Genomic DNA, 22,327 nt, shown 5'->3' with positions numbered 1-22,327 from the left:
ATATTATTTATGTTTCTCTGCAATATTGATAAGTTGATAATGATATATAATTATCTATGTAATCCTTCATATTCTTTATAATTTGTTCTTCGTCATCGTATGCTATGTTTATGAAGGTACGTCCTTCATAACCTTCGTCCGAAAATCATTATATCCTAAGGGAAATAATGCTTCGAAGGACGAAGGACTTCATCGATTAATATTTTTTGTGTTGCCTTGTTCTTAACTCATAGCATTTAAGAACAAGTCCCCAACATTGGCGCCCACCTCCGGTAAACTCACTTCCACTCTTTGAGTTTTTGAACACCTTCGGCGATCATAAACCTTCGCTATGGCGCCGAAGAAAGCTTCAGCAACTGGGGCTGCAGCTCTGCAGCCTCTGGACCATAACCAGGAGACAGTCTCTCTTCGGGAGACCCGAAGCCAGAAGAGGAAGGCTGTTAGCCCGACACCACCAGAGGATGAGATAGATCAAGAAATCAGAGACATGGAGATGCTTCATCAACAGGTGCAGAGGAAGAAAGAAAAGATGGCCATGCTAGCTGAACTGCAAAGGCAGATAGACGAAGCCTCGGAAGAAGTTCGTCATCTTACTCAGGATGAGCAACACCGAAGGCCTCAGCACCAAGACCTTCATCAGGAGGGTTTCCCCAACGAAGATGACTGGTATGACAATTTCCATCATGGGAATTTTGTTTTTGATGATGCTTCTCCTCTGTCCGCTGAGCTGCAGGCTACACCTTGGCCTCCGTCTTACAAGCCGCCTCAGCTTCCCATATTCGATGGCCACTCAGACCCGAAGCAGTTTTTGATGAGCTACGAAGCAACAGTATCTTCATATGGTGGCAATGCTGCAGTCATGGCCAAATCTTTTGTTATGGCTGTCAGGAGTGTTGCTCAAACCTGGTATTCCTCCCTTCGACCAGGAACGATCACTTCATGGCAGAAGCTGAAGGACTTGTTGTTAACCAGCTTCCAAGGGTTTCAGACGAAGCCGGTCACTGCTCAAGCTCTATTCCAGTGCACCCAGGATCACGAAGAATACCTTCAGGCGTACGTCCGGAGGTTCTTGCGTTTGAGGGCACAGGCACCAACAGTGCCCAACGAAATTGTCATTGAGGCCATGATCAAGGGGCTTCGGCCAGGACCGTCAGCTCAGTACTTCGCTAGGAAGCCTCCTCAAACTTTGGAGAAGCTGCTCCAGAAGATGGACGAGTACATTCGGGCCGATAATGATTTTCGCCAAAGAAGGGAGGAGGCTTTCAGGTTTTCTGAAATGACCAGGGGCTTCGGAGGGAGGTTCTATCCGAGGCACGTTGGATCAATTCATAACTCTACCCAAAATGATGATAGAGGGAGCCAACAGCAAAGGCCACAGTGTTCCTCACAGGCTTCGGGGCAACATCAAGGCTCCTTCCGACCACCAGCTCCGAGAGGCAGAGGTGCCAGGGGCTTCGGCGGAAGATTTGGCGATCAGCCAAGAAGAATTTTTTGCTTGTTCTGTGGTGAGAACAAAGGCCATACCACCAGGATGTGCCATGTTACCATCCAGAAGCAAAAGGAAATAGCCGAAGCTGCAGCACAACAGGCTCAGCCGAAGCAGGTCATGCACACTGCTTCGTATCATTCGCCTTACATCCCAGAGTATGTAGGCAATCACCCTGCAGTTTCTGTTGCTTCGGCGAGTCAACCTCAAGCTTCCTGGCAACAGCCTCCGCCTCCACCACCGCTGCAACAAGCCCAGCAGCCAGAAGGGAGCCAATATGCTCCACACCAAAGGGACTTCAGAGAACAGTCCGAAGCTCGCACAGTCAACAGCACTGTGCCAGAGTCAAAGCACATCTATTGACAAATATCCTACCTTAATAGTGAAAGGGAAATGTGCCCCTGGGCCATTTCTAAGTATTTTGGTGATTAAGTGCCAACACAAAGTGCTTAGATGTGAATCAATGCCCATGGATGGACAAGTTGCAAATCACAAGTAAAGGTATGTTTCTAAGACTTAGTACATTGGTTTTGTGTACTAATATATTTGTCTAAGTGTTAGAAACAGAGAGAAGAAGAAAAGGAGAAGTTGGCTGTGTACAGCCAACAGACTGTTTCGGTCTGGGGCACCGGACTGTCCGGTGATGCACCGGACAGTGTCCGGTGCGCCAGGCTGCCTCGGCCCGAAGACGCCGCTCTCGGGAATTTTGCCGACGGCGTACGGCTATAATTCACCGGACTGTCCGGTGTGCACCGGACTGTCCGGTGAGCCAACGGTCGGCCGCGGAATCTGCGCGCGACACGTGGTCTGGCCAACGGTCGGAAGGAGGCACCGGACTGTCCGGTGTGCACCGGACTGTCCGGTGCGCCAGATCTGCAACGGTTGGCAACGGTCGGCTGCGACTGTTAAGGAAAGAAATCGGGCACCGGACAGTGTCCGGTGTGCACCGGACTGTCCGGTGCGCCCGACGACAGAAGGCAAGGATGGCCTTCCAGATTTGTTCTCAACGGCTCCTAGCTGCCTTGGGGCTATAAAAGGGACCCCTAGGCGCATGGAGGAGATACCCAAGCATTCCTTGAGCACTCTTGATCACTCACACATCAATCTTGCACACTTGTTCGACATTCTAGTGATTTGAGCTCTGTTCTAGTGTGCTAGTCTCTTGAGCTCAAGTCTGGGTCTTGTGTGTGCGTATTCGTTGTGATCTTTGTGTTGTGTGTGAGTTGCTAATCCCTCCCTTGCTCCGTGATTCTCTGTGAACATCTTTTGTAAGGGCGAGAGGCTCCAAAGTGTGGAGATTCCTCGCAAACGGGATTGAGAAAAGAAAAGAAGAACACCGTGGTATTCAAGTTGATCATTGGATCACTTGAGAGGAGTTGAGTGCAACTCTCGTCCGTTGGGACGCCACAACGTGGAGTAGGCAAGTTTTGTACTTGGCCGAACCACGGGATAACCACCGTGTCATCTCTGTGATTGATTTCTTGTGGTTATTGTGTTTTGACTCCTCTCTAGCCACTTGGCCATAATTGTGCTAACACCTAACAAGTTTTTGTGGCTTAAGTTTTGAAGTTTTACAGGATCACCTATTCACCCCCCCCCCTCTAGGTGCTCTCAATTGGTATCAGAGCCGTTCTCTTCAAGAAAGGGACTAACCGCCCGAAGAGATGGATCCTAAGGGGAAGGGAATCGTGATCAACGACAAGGAGAAGGAGTCCTTCGTCAACGAGCCAAAGGATGACAACTCCAACGACTCGGGCTCAGGCCATAGACGAAAAGATGGGAAGAAGAAGAAGACAAGGCGCATCAAGGAGATTGTCTACTACGACAGCGACGAATCTTCCTCTTCCCAAAAGGACAACGACTACGAGCAAAGGAAACCGGTTAATTCTAACTTTTCTTTTGACTACTCTCGTATTCCGCAAAGTTCAAATTCGCATTTGCTTCCCATTCCACTTGGCAAGCCCCCTCACTTTGATGGAGAGGACTACGGATTTTGGAGCCACAAAATGCGTACTCACTTGTTCTCTCTCCATCCTAGCATATGGGAGATTGTAGATAGTGGAATGCACTTTAATAGTTCGGATAGTCCTATATTCATTAATGAGCAAATCCATAAGAATGCACAAGCTACTACTGTTCTTCTAGCTTCATTGTGCAGGGATGAATATAACAAAGTGAGTGGCTTGGATAACGCCAAGCAAATCTGGGATACCCTCAAGATCTCTCATGAGGGAAATGACGCTACCTTGCTCACCAAAATGGAGTTGGTGGAGGGCGAGCTTGGAAGGTTCGCGATGATAAGGGGCGAGGAGCCAACTCAAACATACAACCGGCTCAAGACCCTTATCAACAAAATAAGGAGCTACGGAAGCACGCGATGGACGGACCACGACGTCGTCCGACTATTACTAAGGTCCTTTACCATTCTTGATCCTCATTTGGTGAATAATATTCGTGAGAATCCCAGGTACACCAAAATGTCGCCCGAAGAAGTCCTAGGAAAATTCGTTAGCGGGCGAATGATGATCAAGGAAGCAAGGTACGTGGACGACGCCTTGAATGGACCGATCAACGAGCCGCAACCTTTTGCTCTCAAAGCAACAAGAAGCAAGGAGGCGCTACCTAGCAAGGTGGCACAAATTGAGGCGGCCGGACTTAATGATGAGGAGATGGCTCTCATCATTAAACGCTTCAAGACGGTTCTAAAGGGTCACAAGGGGCAGCCAAGCAAGACCAAGACAAAGGGGAAGCGCTCATGCTTCAAGTGCGGTAAGATTGGTCATTTTATCGCTAACTGTCCCGATAATGATAGTGACCAGGAACAGGGAAATAAGAGGGAAAAGAAGAAGAATTACAAGAAGGCAAAGGGCGAGGCGCATCTAGGCAAGGAGTGGGACTCGGATTGCTCCTCTTCCGACTCCGACAATGAAGGACTCGCCGCCACCGCCTTCAACAAATCAACCCTCTTCCCAAACGAGCGTCACACATGCCTTATGGCAAGGGAGAAGAAGGTATGTACTCGCAACTCTACCTATGCTTCTTCAAGTGAGGACGAATCTAGTGATGAGGATGAAGTAGATTATTCATGTTTGTTCAAGGGCTTAGATAGATCTAAGATAGACAAAATTAATGAATTAATTGATGCCTTGAATGAAAAGAATATACTTTTAGAAAAGCAAGAGGATTTGTTGTATGAAGAACATGATAAGTTTGTAGAGGCTCAAAAAATCCCTTGCATTAGAAATTAAGAGGAATGAAATACTTGCTTGTGAATTGTCTACATGCCATGATTCAATTTCTAAATTAAAGAGCATTAATGATGACTTAAATGCTAACCTAGTAGAAGCACAAAAATCCAACTCTTGTGTTGAACATGTTGAAATTTGCACTAGGTGTAAGGATGTGGATATTAATGCTTGTAGTGAACACTTAGTTTCCATTTCAAAATTGAATGATGAATTAGCTAGTCTTAATGCCCAACTTAAGACTAGCAAAAATGATTTTGAGAAACTAAAATTTGCTAGGGATGCCTACACGATTGGTAGACACCCCTCAATTAAGGATGGGCTTGGCTTCAAGAGGGAAGCCAAGAACTTAACAAGCCATAAGGCTCCCATCTCCGCCAAGGAGAAAGGGAAGGCCCCTATGGCAAGTAGTACTAAAAGGAATCATGCTTTTATATATCATGATAGGAGACAAACTAGAAATGCTTATAGGAGTTATAATGTATATGATGATTTTAACTCTCATGCCATGTTTGCTTCTAGTTCTTCCTTTATGCATAATGGAAATATGTCTAGGAAAAATGCTATGCCTAGAAAGAATATTACTCATGCTCCTAGGAAAGTAGTAAATAAACCTTCTACAATTTATTGTGCTTTAAATGCTTCCTTTGCTATTTGTAGAAAGGATAAGAAAATTGTTGCTAGGAAGTTAGGGGCAAAATGCAAGGGTGACAAAACTTGCATTTGGGTCCCTAAGGATATTTGCACTAACCTTGTAGGACCCAACATGAGTTGGGTACCTAAAACCCAAGCCTAAATTTGCCTTGCAGGTTTATGCATCCGGGGGTTCAAGCTGGATTATCGACAGCGGATGCACAAACCATATGACAGGGGAGAAGAAGATGTTCACCTCCTACGTCAAAAATAAGGATTCCCAAGATTCAATTGTATTCGGTGATGGGAATCAAGGCAAGGTAAAAGGGTTAGGTAAAATTGCAATTTCTAATGAGCACTCTATCTCTAATGTGTTTTTAGTAGAGTCTCTTGGTTATAATTTGCTATCTGTTAGTCAATTATGCAACATGGGGTATAACTGTCTATTTACAAATGTAGATGTGTCTGTCTTTAGAAGAAGTGATGGTTCACTAGCTTTTAAGGGTGTATTAGACGGCAAACTTTATTTAGTTGATTTTGCAAAAGAAGAGGCCGGTCTAGATGCATGCTTAATAGCTAAGACTAGCATGGGCTGGCTGTGGCATCGCCGCTTAGCACATGTGGGGATGAAGAACCTTCACAAGCTTCTAAAGGGAGAACATGTGATAGGTTTGACTAACGTGCAATTCGAAAAGGATAGACCTTGTGCAGCTTGTCAAGCAGGTAAACAAGTGGGAGGAGCGCATCACAGCAAGAATGTGATGACCACTTCAAGACCTCTGGAGCTGCTGCATATGGACCTCTTCGGACCCGTCGCCTATCTGAGCATAGGAGGGAGTAAGAATGGTCTAGTTATTGTAGATGATTTTTCCCGCTTCACTTGGGTGTTCTTTTTGCAGGATAAGTCTGAAACCCAAGGGACCCTCAAGCGCTTCCTCAGGAGAGCTCAAAATGAGTTTGAGCTCAAGGTGAAGAAGATAAGGAGCGACAACGGGTCCGAGTTCAAGAACCTTCAAGTAGAGAAGTTCCTTGAAGAGGAAGGGATCAAGCACGAGTTCTCCGCTCCCTACACACCACAGCAAAATGGTGTGGTAGAGAGGAAGAACAGGACGCTCATCGACATGGCGAGGACGATGCTAGGAGAGTTCAAGACCCCCGAGTGCTTTTGGACGGAAGCCGTGAACACGGCTTGCCACGCCATCAACAGGGTCTACCTTCATCGCCTCCTCAAGAAGACTTCGTATGAGCTACTAACCGGTAACAAACCCAATGTATCTTACTTTCGTGTATTTGGGAGCAAGTGCTACATTCTAGTGAAGAAGGGTAGAAATTCTAAGTTTGCTCCCAAAGCAGTAGAAGGGTTTTTATTAGGTTATGACTCAAATACAAAGGCGTATAGAGTCTTCAACAAATCATCGGGTTTGGTTGAAGTCTCTAGCGATGTTGTATTTGATGAGACTAATGGCTCTCCAAGAGAGCAAGCTGTTGATCTTGATGATGTAGATGAAGAAGATGTTCCAACGGCCGCTATGCGCACCATGGCGATTGGTGATGTGCGACCACAGGAACACTTGGAGCGAGATCAACCTTCTTCCTCAACTATGGTGCATCCCCCAACTCAAGACGATAAACAGGTTCATCAACAGGAGGCGTGTGATCAAGGGGGAGCACAAGATAATCATGTGATGGAGGAAGAAACGCAACCAGCACCTCCAACCCAAGTTCGAGCGATGATTCAAAGGGATCATCCCGTCGACCAAATTCTGGGTGACATTAGCAAGGGAGTAACTACTCGGTCTCGATTAGTTAATTTTTGTGAGCATTACTCCTTTGTCTCTTCTATTGAGCCTTTCAGGGTAGAGGAGGCCTTGCTAGATCCGGACTGGGTGTTGGCCATGCAGGAGGAGCTCAACAACTTCAAGCGGAATGAAGTTTGGACATTGGTGCCTCGTCCTAAGCAAAATGTTGTGGGAACCAAGTGGGTGTTCCGCAACAAACAAGACGAGCACGGAGTGGTGACGAGAAACAAGGCTCGACTTGTGGCAAAAGGTTATGCCCAAGTCGCAGGTTTGGATTTCGAGGAGACTTTTGCTCCTGTGGCTAGGCTAGAATCAATTCGTATCTTGCTAGCATATGCCGCTCATCATTCTTTCAGGTTGTACCAAATGGATGTGAAGAGCGCTTTCCTTAACGGGCCAATCAAGGAGGAGGTGTACGTAGAGCAACCCCCTGGCTTCGAGGATGAACGGTACCCCGACCATGTGTGTAAGCTCTCTAAGGCGCTCTATGGACTTAAGCAAGCCCCAAGAGCATGGTATGAATGCCTTAGAGACTTTCTAATTGTTAATGCTTTCAAAGTTGGGAAAGCCGATCCAACTCTGTTTACAAAGACATGTGATGGTGATTTGTTTGTGTGCCAAATTTATGTCGATGACATAATATTTGGTTCTACTAACCAAAAGTCTTGTGAAGAGTTCAGCAGGGTGATGACGCAGAAATTCGAGATGTCGATGATGGGCGAGTTGAACTACTTCCTTGGGTTCCAAGTGAAGCAACTCAAGGACGGCACCCTCATCTCCCAAACGAAGTACACGCAAGATCTGCTAAAGCGGTTTGGGATGAAGGACGCCAAGCCCGCAAAAACTCCGATGGGAACCGACGGGCACACCGACCTCACCAAAGGAGGTAAGTCCGTTGATCAAAAAGCATACCGGTCAATGATAGGGTCATTACTTTATTTATGTGCTAGTAGACCGGATATTATGCTTAGCGTATGCATGTGTGCTAGATTTCAATCCGATCCTAAGGAGTGTCACTTAGTGGCGGTGAAGCGAATTCTGAGATATTTAGTTGCTACGCCTTGCTTCGGGCTCTGGTATCCAAAGGGGTCTACCTTTGACTTGGTTGGATACTCAGACTCCGACTATGCTGGATGTAAGGTCGATAGGAAGAGCACATCGGGGACGTGCCAATTCTTAGGAAGGTCCCTGGTGTCGTGGAACTCTAAGAAACAAACTTCCGTTGCCCTATCCACCGCTGAGGCCGAGTACGTTGCCGCAGGACAGTGTTGCGCGCAACTACTTTGGATGAGGCAAACCCTCCGGGACTTTGGCTACAATCTGAGCAAAGTCCCACTCCTATGTGACAATGAGAGTGCTATCCGCATGGCGGAAAATCCTGTTGAGCACAGCCGCACAAAGCACATAGACATCCGGCATCACTTTTTGAGAGACCACCAGCAAAAGGGGGATATCGAAGTGTTTCATGTTAGCACCGAGAACCAGCTAGCCGATATCTTTACCAAGCCTCTAGATGAGAAGACCTTTTGCAGGCTGCGTAGTGAGCTAAATGTCTTAGATTCGCGGAACTTGGATTGAATTGTAGCATACATGTGTTTATGCCTTTGATCATGTTCATTCTGCATTTTGTTGCTTATTATGGTGCTCAAAGTTGTACAAACACTCCCTGGACCTCACAAGTCCGTTGCAAAGTGATGCACATGTTTAGGGGGAGATGTGTTACAACTTGACCCTTTGAGACTAACCATATGCTTGAGATTGTTTGATTTAGTCTCGAAGGAAAATTGAAAGGGAAAAGGTGGACTTGGACCATGAAAGACTTCCACTGCACTCCGATGAGAGGGTAACTTATTCCGAGTCCATCTCATGAACTCTTATTGCCAATTGATCTTAGTTGAAGATTTTGGTGAGGCAATGGGGTTAAAGGGCCAAGATTGATCCCGTTTTGGCGCTTGATGCCAAAGGGGGAGAAAATAAAGGCCAAAGCAATAAATGGATCAGCTACCACTTGAGAGATTTGAAAATAGTAGAGTAGAGCTTTTGTTTTGTCAAAACTCTTATTGTCTCTTTTGTGAGAAGTTGGCTTCTTGTGGGGAAGAAGTAGTAATTATGAAAAAAGGGAGTTTTTGAAATCTTTGATCAATCTCTTTTGAAATGACTCTCTTTATGCTTCAACTTGTGTGTTTGACTTAGAGATAGAGATTTGAGTTTGATTTGCAAAAACAAACCAAGTGGTGGCAAAGGATGATCCATATATGCCAAAATTGAATAGAACTCAAATTTATTCTATTTGAAGTGATTTCGCACTTGTTCTAGTTGCTTTATGTTGTGTTGGCATAAATCACCAAAAAGGGGGAGATTGAAAGGAAAATGTGCCCCTGGGCCATTTCTAAGTATTTTGGTGATTAAGTGCCAACACAAAGTGCTTAGATGTGAATCAATGCCCATGGATGGACAAGTTGCAAATCACAAGTAAAGGTATGTTTCTAAGACTTAGTACATTGGTTTTGTGTACTAATATATTTGTCTAAGTGTTAGAAACAGAGAGAAGAAGAAAAGGAGAAGTTGGCTGTGTACAGCCAACAGACTGTTTCGGTCTGGGGCACCGGACTGTCCGGTGATGCACCGGACAGTGTCCGGTGCGCCAGGCTGCCTCGGCCCGAAGACGCCGCTCTCGGGAATTTTGCCGACGGCGTACGGCTATAATTCACCGGACTGTCCGGTGTGCACCGGACTGTCCGGTGAGCCAACGGTCGGCCGAGCCAACGGTCGGCCGCGGAATCTGCGCGCGACACGTGGTCTGGCCAACGGTCGGAAGGAGGCACCGGACTGTCCGGTGTGCACCGGACTGTCCGGTGCGCCAGATCTGCAACGGTTGGCAACGGTCGGCTGCGACTGTTAAGGAAAGAAATCGGGCACCGGACAGTGTCCGGTGTGCACCGGACTGTCCGGTGCGCCCGACGACAGAAGGCAAGGATGGCCTTCCAGATTTGTTCTCAACGGCTCCTAGCTGCCTTGGGGCTATAAAAGGGACCCCTAGGCGCATGGAGGAGATACCCAAGCATTCCTTGAGCACTCTTGATCACTCACACATCAATCTTGCACACTTGTTCGACATTCTAGTGATTTGAGCTCCGTTCTAGTGTGCTAGTCTCTTGAGCTCAAGTCTGGGTCTTGTGTGTGCGTATTCGCTGTGATCTTTGTGTTGTGTGTGAGTTGCTAATCCCTCCCTTGCTCCGTGATTCTCTGTGAACATCTTTTGTAAGGGCGAGAGGCTCCAAAGTGTGGAGATTCCTCGCAAACGGGATTGAGAAAAGAAAAGAAGAACACCGTGGTATTCAAGTTGATCATTGGATCACTTGAGAGGAGTTGAGTGCAACTCTCGTCCGTTGGGACGCCACAACGTGGAGTAGGCAAGTTTTGTACTTGGCCGAACCACGGGATAACCACCGTGTCATCTCTGTGATTGATTTCTTGTGGTTATTGTGTTTTGACTCCTCTCTAGCCACTTGGCCATAATTGTGCTAACACCTAACAAGTTTTTGTGGCTTAAGTTTTGAAGTTTTACAGGATCACCTATTCACCCCCCCCCCCTCTAGGTGCTCTCAAATAGCAATCTTTTTCATTCAGTTTTATTTTCTGTGTAATAAAGGACATTGTTTAGGTTTCATGTAAATAGTTTCGTTGATTCCCACAAGGAAAATATATTTTCTTCACAGGCTTAAGTTGTTGAAGTTTAAAGATTTGTGATATTAAAGAGGACCTTCGAATTATCGAAAATTCTTCGAAGCAACAAAAAGTCGTTCTAAGGAACGCAGAGTAAGTTTGCCGAAGTCACGAAAAGCCGTTCCAAAGGGAGCGCAGTGTAAGTTTTCTGCTCCAAAGTCGTTCCAAAGGGAATGCAGAGCATACAGCGAAAAGTCAACGCTGATACCGCCTAAGTAAAAGGCGAAGCGCGAAAAGTCAACGCGAATACCGCTGAAAGTAAAAGGCGAAGAAGCTCCCAAGGGAGGCTTACAGCGAAAAATAAACGCTGATTCTGCTGAAGTAAAAGGCGAAGAAGCTCCTAAGGGAGGCTTATAGTAAAAAGACAACGCTGATTCAAAAAGATTATGTGTTTTATCGCAGGAATGTGTGTGTATCTTCGGAATAAACACCATCTTACACAACATAACATCATCGCATCATTTCGCATAGCATAAGCATCATACATCATGCTGCATATGGCACAAGAAGGGGACATGACATCGATCTTCGGAAGAATGTTTTGAAAGGGGAAAATCATGCTAAGTTGCAAGCAGATACACTATTGATCTTCGGAAGTGTAGCTTCGGAGAACATCTTCACGAAGCTTGGATATTATTCATCAGAACACTACGAATATTGTTGTGACAAATGAAAATTATTCTTCACGAAGCATGAAAAGAAGGGAAGGTGTTTTTTCGTCAAAGACTCAAAAACGGTACGTATGTAAAATTTCATGCATCGTAAAGAATTAAACAATAAAAGCAGGTATATTACATTCAGGGCTACAAGATGTCACACATATTACATTTCAGAAGTTTTTTTTTACAATAGTATTTAATCTTCTCTCAGAACAACTTCTGCAGCCTCATTCAGGAGCCGATTGACAACTTCGTCCATAATAGCTTCAACCATCTTTTTAATTTCGTCGTCTCCTTTTGGCTGAGAGCCCGGAGACGCTTTAGCAGGATCTGAAGGAGGACAGGATACGGCTACATTGCTATTACAAATTGCAAACGAAGTTTAAAACCAAAAATTACAACACAATAAAAACCATTAGTCAATACCTAGTTGCCCTTCGGGCTCTGCGCTCTTCTCAGCAGCCTCAGCTACTTCTCTAGCATCGTGAATGCCCTTTTCGCTTTTTCGAATAATTTCTCGGGCCATTTCTCGGCCACCATTATCCCAGACATCGGTGAAAAATTTTCCACCAACCATGCTAGCTTCGGCCGAAGGATCTCTTGCATCTTTGAAGGACAAGGCAGCTTCGGATTGCGCTAAAATCTTTACATGCTCGCAGCCCTTTTCTCTAAAATGGTGGCAATTCCCCTGGCACCCGAGAAAGCACATATGTCTCCGCGGCTATTTAAAATTTCCTCGAAGGCCTCAGCTTCGTGATCGATCCATTCGATGGGACCTTCGGGGTTGCCTCTTGTAAAGTTTTCTTCGCTTGAGAATGCGCCGACGCTGGCGAAGCTAGCTTTCAACTTCTTGACACACTCCATAGATTTGTTGTAGCATCTTTTCTTGGACAAACGAAGCTCTTCAACAGTTCCCTCTAAATGATTTGCCCATTGGTCGCTAAGTTCTCGCTTCGTTTCTTCAAGTATGCGTTCTTCTTTGGCTCTGGCCAGTTGTTTTCGAAGATCTTCAATTTCAAGTTTCTGAGCCTCAGCTCGACCCTTAAAAGTAGCCTCGTCTTCTTTTATTCTTTTTATCAATGAATGTAATATTTTATCTTTTTCGAGACCTTCGTTCCTTAGTTCAATTACTTCAGAACGAAGGTTGCTCAGGGCAATAGCGCACCCTTCGTCTTCGGTATCTTTTTGGGCCCTGAGGGCATTGCTAAGTATAAGGCCCTGCGGGGAAGGATATGTGTGCGTCAATAGATTTAAGTAAATGAAACATTTTGGTTTCAAAGAAAAAGTACAAAGATCTCATTATTTGTACCTTTAAGCTATTGTATGCCAGGCTGTCGGCCAGGTCGTTTTTCGACAGCACCGAGAGCCCGTCTTCTAGTGTTGGGAATCCGAAGCTCTTGCTCATCTCCCGACAGACAGAAATCTCCTTGCTGTCAGGGAGATAATACAAAAAGTCTTCCTCTCCACTGCCATTGAATATTAACGCCCCCCTTTGGATACTTCAGTTTTTGGGCGTAAAGCTGGGCCTCTTGTTTTTCTTTTTCTGATAATTGTTTCCCCGAAGCATGACAAACAATATAATCAAGGACTTTGGGGGACGCTTCGGGGGCAATGACACTGATTTCTTCAACAAAAGTTGGCTCTGTTATTTTTTCTTCCTCGGTTTCCAAGGATTTTATCTTCGTGGGCTCTGAGGACCCAGCTTCGGCTTCAGTTTCTTGCTCTGGAGCTTTAGTATCAGAAATTTCAGTTTTCGCTTCGGGAATGGCAACAGTCTTCTTCGAAGGTGTGCTTGAAGATTTAATTGTTTCCAGAACATCTAGCACATTGACCATTCTCTTTCTTTTCGGAGTCACTGCTGGCACCTTTTAATTTTTTACTGTCTCAACATTTGCTGCAGGACTCAAAACTTATGATATTTTTTCCTCAGTTGGTTTTTTCACTCCTTCCATTTTTTCTGTGGATGGCGCTTCGGCCATCTCTTTGGTTTCTGGTAACAAAATCTTCGGTTCTTCCAATTCTATCCTTGTTGGCGCTTCGGCCATTTCTGCGACTTCTGGCAGCAAGGTTGGTTTGGTTGGCTTTTCAGCTTCGGTGGCCGAAGAAGTTTTTCCGGTGAACTCAGGTACAGAAGCTGGTTCAATATAGTGTGGCCGATGTGTGAGGACCTTTATCCTCTTTCTTTTCGGTTCTGGCTCGCTAGGAGCAGTTGCAGCTTCTTCTTTCGCAGAGGTTGTGTTTTTTCTTTTCTGCCCTCGAATGGGATAACGATAGTCAGGGTAGACAAACCCGATTGCATCAAACACCCGGTTCAGCCTTTTCTTTTTTCGGCCTCCGAAGGCTGCTGACAGTGCAGTATCTTCGGCCTTCGAATAAGCCCCAAGCAGTTCATCACTTAAATTTTCAATACTCTTTAACCAGTCATCATCTGGCTCAACGAATTTATCTCCGAACTTGAAAGTATACTTCAGCCTGATAAGTCCACCTTCGTCGGCCTCCTTTATGGTTTCTTGCGGCATTTCCCACTTTTCCGCGAGCGGCCATACTCTGAAGGCAATATGTTCTTGTACCAAATCTCTCGTTCCAATAAAAGAACAAATAACACCGAAGGCTCTCTGGCATTCTTCGACAGCTTCATTCATTTCAACCTTCAGCCTCCGCAGGCCGAAGCTTTGCCAAATAGGGCGCATAATTATACCTTTAATATCTTCCCGTACTGCCAGGTCATTCTTCACATAAAACCATTCTGTCATCCAGTCGCCGGGCCATCTCTTCCGAAAGGTTGGCACGGGACAGCTTGACCCAGACCGAGAAACGAAACTGTAGCAGCCAAAATTGTTGTGATACTGTTCTTTACCCCAAGGTTTTGTTTCGTATGATAATTCGTGTATATTGCAGAAACTTTTTGCATCAGGCTCCAGACCTTGGCTTCTCACGGCCCATACGAAGATATTCAGCCTTATAATTGCTTCGGGGGTAAGTTGATGAAGATAGACTTCAAACATTTTCAGCACCTCTACGACGAAGCTGCTCAGGGGAAATCGTAGTCCAGCTTTCAAAAAGCTTCGGTACACTACGACTTCATTCTCTTCAGGGTGTGGACAAGTCTTTTCCCCTTCGTCGGCCCTCACAACGGACAAATCCCGGAAATACCTTCCTCTCATGTTGACAAGATGATTTTCTTTGATAGTTGATTTGCCGAAAACCGCATGGCTTGGTCGCCAAGGGCGATCTTTGGAGTCTTCACCACCACTGTCCGCATCATAACTGTCGCTGTCACCAGTATCTTCAGACAAACCTTCCAGAATCTCCTTGGTGATTTTTTCTGTATTGGTCTTCGACATTGCTATAAGAAACCCCAGATTCTTCTCTTCATCGAGACTCAGCTTCATCTCAGTAGCAGCCTTCTTATCTTCAGACATCTTCGGGAATACTAAAAAACTGTTTTCAATGCCGAAGCTTCAAAACTTAAAAGCTCAGCAAATCTTGGTGCGCAAGAGCTAAAAATTGAGTGAGCGGGAGCAGATGGTAAGAGAGCGTGCCAAATGAGTTTGTGGTATGATCTTATTTATACGCCCAGTGCGTTGAAAATTGAAAGACCCCGTTTGTCAGTGAATGTTTCTATTCTAGCAAAGGGAAGGTGTTTTTTCAGACCTTCGGCGTAAAGCCTTCGTCCATGTCGCAATCTAAATTTAGTATTTTAAAACAAATTAATATTGTGAGGGGCTACTGTTGGGGGCCTTCGGCTTACGAAGGTCCTCAAAAACAGGATTTAACAATATTTCTGGAGTATAATGTGTGAGCAGGTATCTTCGGACTCAAGTCGGTATCACAGCAGGAGAAGACCAGAATAATACGAAGGTTGATACAGCGCCGAAGATGTGAACAGGAAAGCTTCGGCATGGTAGCAGAAAATGAATCCGACTTAAAGATGAAAAGGCTATTCAGACCTCGATAGATTACTATAGAATTATTATCGAATGTAAAGGGCATGAATGTAATTTTGTATGGGCTGTGTCCCGTGCCTATAAATAGGTGAACAGTACCCCCGTACTGTTCACGTTGATTTTGACATTCGCTTTTGCGTCACACCTGTACTTTCATTCCCTTCCAAGCTGAAGGTACATTTGTAATTCGATATTATTTATGTTTCTCTGCAATATTGATAAGTTGATAATGATATATAATTATCTATGTAATCCTTCATATTCTTTATAATTTGTTCTTCGTCATCGTATGCTATGTTTATGAAGGTACGTCCTTCATAACCTTCGTCCGAAAATCATTATATCCTAAGGGAAATAATGCTTCGAAGGACGAAGGACTTCATCGATTAATATTTTTTGTGTTGCCTTGTTCTTAACTCATAGCATTTAAGAACAAGTCCCCAACACGACTCCTTGAGCATCTTGTCGAACATGTTGGCCCCTCCGGGAGGCTTCCAAGGGTTCCTGTGCTCGGCGTTAGCGACAAGATCTGCATCGGCGGCGTCGCGTTTCGCTTGCGACTTCTTTTTCGCCTTCTTCCTCGCGCCACGTTGGGCGGACGCCTCGGGGACGTCTTCCTGTTGGCGTCCCTGGGGCTGCTTGTCCTTCCGGAAGATGGCTTCGACCGCCTCCTGACCAGAGGCGAACTTGGTGGCGATGTCCATCAACTCGCTCGCCTTGGTGGGAGTATTGCGGCCCAGTTTGCTCACTAGGTCGCGACAAGTGGTGCCGGCGAGGAACGCCCCGATGACATCCGAGTCGGTGATGTTGGGCAGCTCGGTGCGCTGCTTCGAAAACCGCCGGATGTACTCTCGCAGGGATTCCCCTGGCTGCTGGCGGCAGCTTCGGAGATCCCAGGGCGCACGTACGTGCCCTGGAAGTTTCCAGCGAAGGCTTTGACCAGATCGTCCCAGTTGGAGATCTGCGCAGGAGGCAGATGCTCCAGCCAGGCTCAGGCGGCGTCGGAGAGGAACAGGGGGAGGTTGCGGATGATGAGGTTGTCATCGTCCGTTCCACCCAGGTGGCAGGCCAACCGGTAGTCCGCAAGCCACAACTCCGGCCTTGTTTCCCCCGAGTACTTGGTGATGGTAGTCGGGGCTCGGAACCGGGTCGGGAACGGCGCCCGTCATATGGCCCGGCTGAAGGCTTGCGAACCTGGTGGTTCGGGCGAGGGGCTTTGATCCTCCTCGCTGTTGTAGCGTCCCCCACGCCTGGGGTGGTAGCCTCGGCGCACCTTCTCGTCGAGGCGAGCTCGATGGTTGCGGCGGTGGTGCTCGTTGCCGAGGCGACCCGGGGCTGCAGGCGTCGCGTCCTGCGTGCGCCCAGTGTGGATCGAGGCCTCCCGCACGAGTCGGGAAGTTGTTGCGCGATGCTCCGGGGGGCACCCTTGCCTTCGGGAGGCAGAGCTTTCGGCCCGTCGGACCGCGGAATCCTCTAGGAGATTCTTGAGTTCTCCTTGGATACACCGCCCGTCGGTGGTGGATGGCTCCGGCATTGCTCGGAGTAGTATTGCCGCTGCAGCCAGATTCTGGCCGACCCCACTGGAGGCTGGGGGCAGCCTTGCGCTGGCATCGTGAACGATACGACGCTGGACGTCCCGGGCCTGATGACGCGCTTCTCCAGCGAGTGCTCGGCCTGCCCACTCCTGCTCGATGTTTTGCCGAAGCTGCACAAGTTGCCCTGCTTCCTCATCGAGCTTGGCCTGCATCTCGCGGATTTGCTCGAGCTGTGTGTCCTGACCCCCCCGCAGGGACTGGGACCACAGCTAGCTCCCGCAGGATGTCAACACGAGGCGCAGGCCCAGGGGGGTCGTCATCCTCCGGCATACCGAGGTGGTTGCCTTCGTCGTGACCCCCTAGATCGATGTGGAAACATTCGCGACTTGGGCCACAACCCTCATCGTCAAGGCTGTGGCCATCATCGGAGCAATCGGGGAGGCAGTAGTCATATGCGGTCATGAAGTCTCGCATGGCACTAGGAGCGCGGAGCCTGGAGAAATCCCAACCAGAGTCGGGCTCGTCTTCTTCCTCGGAACCCGGGGGTCCATAGGTTGAGACGGCCGTCAGTCAGTCCCAGGTTGACCACATATGGTACCCCGGAAGATTAGGATATGCCTTTACGAAAGCACTCACCGAAGCGGGGTCGCTTGGTGGATCGAAGCTGAATCTAAAGGGCACAGGGTGGAAAACGGACGATACCTCTTGATCGATGGACGGTGGCGAAGTCGCGTCGGGGACTGACTGCACCGTTATCTCAGGTACGAGGCTAACGCCCAGCAAGTCCTCTGCGAGAGTGCTGGCGTCATCTGTCCGCTTGGGGTTGGCACGTTGCGGGGAAACGACATCTGTCGTTGTCGTAGGTGCGAGGACAACGCCCGACATGTCCCCTGCTGGGGCGTCGGTGTCGTCGACTCACTCGACAGCCGACGAGGTGCCGCCTCCCGCCTGGCCATGGTTGCCCCGCCTCCTCCTCCTGCGGCGAGGAAGACGACAGGACAAACCCGGATGCTGCTCTTCCGCCACGGGGGGAAGACATCGTCGAGTTCGCCGTCGCTAGGCGAGCTGTCGGCCGTCGTTGTCGCTGTCGCGCTGCGGGGGAAGGAGTACCATGTCGTAGCTGCCGTCGAGGGACATGAACTCGAGGCTCCCTAAGCGGAGCAACGTCCCGAGCTGAAGAGGTTGCTGGAGGCTACCCATCTGGAACTCAACGGGAAGTTGTTCGTCAACACGCAGTAGTCCCCTACCTGGCGCGCCAACTGTCGGTGTTTCGACCCCCGGGGGGTCCCTGGACCGACGAGTAAAATTGTCGCTGCGTGTCCCAGCCCAGATGGGTTGGCGCGAGATGGAACACAAGGGGGAAAACACGGCTCGTGTTATCCTGCGCCAGGGGGATGCGCTCGTAGTAGGGGTTACAAGCGTTCGCGCACGAGAGAGAGTGAGCCTGTTCGTTAGCTCCTTCTCCCGCGCCACCCTCTCGCATGAAGGCCCTGGACCTCCTTTTATAGATGCAAGGAGAGGGTCCAGGTATACAATGGGGGTGCAGCTATGCGCTAACGTGTATGGCAGAGAGGTGCCTGAGCCCTGTGTACATTCCAACGTGGCTGTCGGAGAGGTGCTAGAGCCTTGTGTACACGGTATCGTGGCCGTCGGAGGAGCGCTTGAGCCCTGTAGAAGCACAGCTGTCGGGGCTGCTGGGATCTTGCTGATGTCTCCTTGCTTCCGTAGGGGGCTGAGGACCACTGTCGTCATGGACGCACGCGGGGAGCCATAATTACTTGTTACCGGGGCGAACCTGGATGGGACACCGGTCTTGTTCCCCCGTAGCCTGAGCTAGCTAGGGGTAGGGTAATGATGTATCCCCCATGGCGCGGTCGGTCCGAGCCCAAGGTCGGGCGAGGCGGAGACTCCTCCTGAGGCCGAGGTCGGGGTCGTGCGAGGACGCGATTCTTCCCGAGGCCGAGATTGAGGCTGAGCCCTGGGGTCGGGCGAGGCGGAGACCACCTTCCGTGGCCGAGGTTGAGGCCGAGCCCTGGGGTCGGGCGAGGTGGAGACCACCTTCTGAGGCCGAGACTGAGGCCGAGCCCTAGGGTCGGGCGAGGCGGAGTCCTCCTTCCGAGGCCGAGGTTGAGGCCGAGCCCCGGGGGTCGGGCGAGGCGGAGATCTCCTTCCGAGGCCGAGCCGTGGGGTCGGGCGAGGCGGAGCTTCCTGTTGCGCCTGAGGCTGAACTTGGCTGTTGTCAGCCTCACCCTGGCGGGTGGCACAACAGTCGGAGCAATGGCGAGCGGCACTGTTTTCCTGTCAGGTCGGTCAGTGGAAGGGCGAAGTGACTGCGGTCACTTTGACCTTGCCGACTGAGGCACGTGTGTCAGGATAAGGTGTCAGGCGATCCTTGAATTGAATGCGTCTGTGATACGGTCGGTTGGTGGAGCGATTTGGCCAAGGTTGCTTCACAACGAAGCTTGCCCGAGCTGGGCTTCCGGCGAGTCGAGGGTGCGCCCGTTGCTTGAGGAGGCCCTCGGGCGAGGCGTGAATTCGTCTAGGACTACTGTTCCCGCCCGAGGTTGGGCTCGGGCGAGGCGAGATCGCGTCCCTTGAGTAGACGAAGCCTTAACCTGAATCGTGCCCATCAGTCTCTGCAGCTTGTGCTGATGGTGGTTACCAACCGTGTTTAGGAGTGTTAGGGGTACCCCTAATTATGGTACCCAACATGTATGCTTAATGAAATGTGACTTGGAGACAATTTGATAAGGTGAAGACATGTAGGGAATGGCTTCGAGGGACTAAGCGAAGGTAAAAGTCAAGTAGATGGCTTGTGGATCGAGGTACCACAGCTAAGGTGAAGAAGAGAGCACTTGCAAGATGTCGACAAACTAATCAGATTGTGAAGTCATACAATGATGAAGATCACAACATTAGAAGATGTGATTGGAAGTCATCAGTTTAATTCATATGTGATGAGATGATTCAAATCATATGACATGGGGGTTGCTAGCTCAAGACAAGTGAAGAAGTTTGGGTCATTCCAGTGTTTGGATATGTTCTTGGTGACCATTGCAGCATATTGGAACTCATTGAGGTAAGATGATTGCTTAGATTTGAAGGTTGGAATTTAAAGTGTCTATTTGAGAACTAGTTTGATTTTTATTTTGAGTTCTTGAGTTTAGGAATCGCCATACTATCAAGAGGCATCCACAAATGAGTATTGGTACTTGCACTAAAACTCATTCTATCCACTTCAAAATCCTTGTATTGAAAAGTCGTGAATCTACCCGTTGGTTTCTCCCTTTGTTTTTGTTCCAAGTTTGAACTTTTCTGAGAATTGTGGTTCAATCGGGCCTAGGGGTTGTTCAACCGGGATTTCTGAGGAACCTCTTTAGAAAATCAAGGTTCAACCGGGATTTAAATTCAGGTTCAACCGGGATTTTGCAGGGAGCTCTATGTGGGATTTGCGTAGTCGCCCAGTAACAACCAAATCTATTTGGGGTAAATAATATAAACCTTCCCCTCTCTCTAAACCCTATAAGGCTCGAACCCAAGCTCTATGATGACTGCAATCTCTTCATTCAAGTGATTTCACTCCATTCTCACTATCCAGATCTTCCTCCCCTCGATCGGTGGGAAGAGTCTTCGATGTCAGATAAGTTTTTAGATCTCAAATGCGATTTCAACTTTCATTCTTTGATCTATCTCTCGAGCTTTGATGAAAGAACACGTTCTTTGTGGATTCATTTCTCTTGGAGCTCCAAGCTCCTAGATGGCATTGCATGTGAGTGTCCAAAGCTTGTGGAACACCGCAAGAAGTCTGTATTACCTGCTCTTTTGAGCAATCTCTAGTAAGTGACCTCACTTGGATCTTTGTGGTCGGTGAGGAGAGTATTAGGGTTGAAAGAGACCCGGATCTTTGTGGGCACCTCCATAAGGAACTAGGGCACCTTGGTGGTGTGACCGAACCTCAGGATAAATCTTGTGTCTCTTGTGGTGTTAATTATTGTGATTGTTCATGTTCTTCATACTCACATTACTCTGTGGAAGTTTTGCTCATAAATCTATGGTGTGTAGGTTTTGAGAAGTTTCCCTTTCAGATCTACTTCCTACAACCCTAAGGAACATCAAGGACATCACGTACGTAAAGTTTATTTGGTGAGTTTAGGGATCAATTTAGTTTATTTCTCATTTTCCTGTTGAACTGGTTCAGAGCGGTTGAACTGCCCCTAGTAGTGGCTGAAATGGCCTTCAACAGTTGAACTGGTTATTCTTAGTTCGTTTCGAGTTTTTGGTGAAATTTTCAGGTGTGGCCTATTCATCCCCTCTAGCCACTTTCAAAATACACCCCAACTAAGTCATTCAATACACAACTCTTGAGCATTCATTCCTATAGGTTAGAGAAACATTCCCAACACCTCCAAGTGATCTAAGTGCCCCATTTGAGTAGACTTCATTATGATCCATATTCTAGGGAGAAAAGAGAGTGTGCAATTGTGATAGAGTTGAAAGAGAGAGAGAGAGAGAGAGAGAGAGTTTGATGTTATTATGTCTTGGTGCGAGGCACCCATTGAGATTGTAAAGGTTAGCAAGAGCTTCGACGTTGTCAAGTACCTTATGGGAGCCAAAGGTCTCTTGATCGATTGAGAAAACAAGAGAGGGCTCGAGTTTGATCTTCGGAATCACTCGAGAGGGTTGAAAGAGACCTCGTCCTTTAGGACACCTCAACGGGGACATATGTTCTTTGGAATCGAACCTCGGTAAACCAAATCGGTTGTTTTTGTGTGTGTCCATTTGCGATTTATGTTCTTACTCTTCTATTCCAAGTTCTCCCTACTCCGATCATATTCCTTATGGTTCTAACACCTATTTGGGATCGAAGTTTTTTGTTGTTAAGTGTTAAATTTCAGATTTCACCTATTTACCCCATCTCTAGGTGACCTTTAGCCACACAATGTGGCACGTCGCCGAAGACCAAATGACTAGAACCTAGGGGTGGGCATTCGGGTTACCCATAAATTTCGGGTCGGGTAATTCGGGTATTTAAAATTTCGTGTTTTGAGAATCGATACCAAATTACAACGAGTTTTACAATAGCCAAAAATTCGGGTACCCAGAATTTCGGGTTCGGGTATTCTCGAACTACCCGAACTGTTGTGTCAGCTTTATAAAAACACATGCACTCTATTAAATTAGTATAAAAATACAGTTTGAATAATGATACATATGGACATAAAAACACAAGCAATCTAAAATCACAAGTCATGCACACATACGTATAATTATAGATGTACAAATTAATAATTAAGACT

Source organism: Zea mays, chromosome 10 (genome assembly GCF_902167145.1).
Source record: "Zea mays cultivar B73 chromosome 10, Zm-B73-REFERENCE-NAM-5.0, whole genome shotgun sequence".
Lineage (NCBI taxonomy): Eukaryota > Viridiplantae > Streptophyta > Magnoliopsida > Poales > Poaceae > Zea > Zea mays.
Note: the sequence above shows the minus strand (reverse complement) of the source record.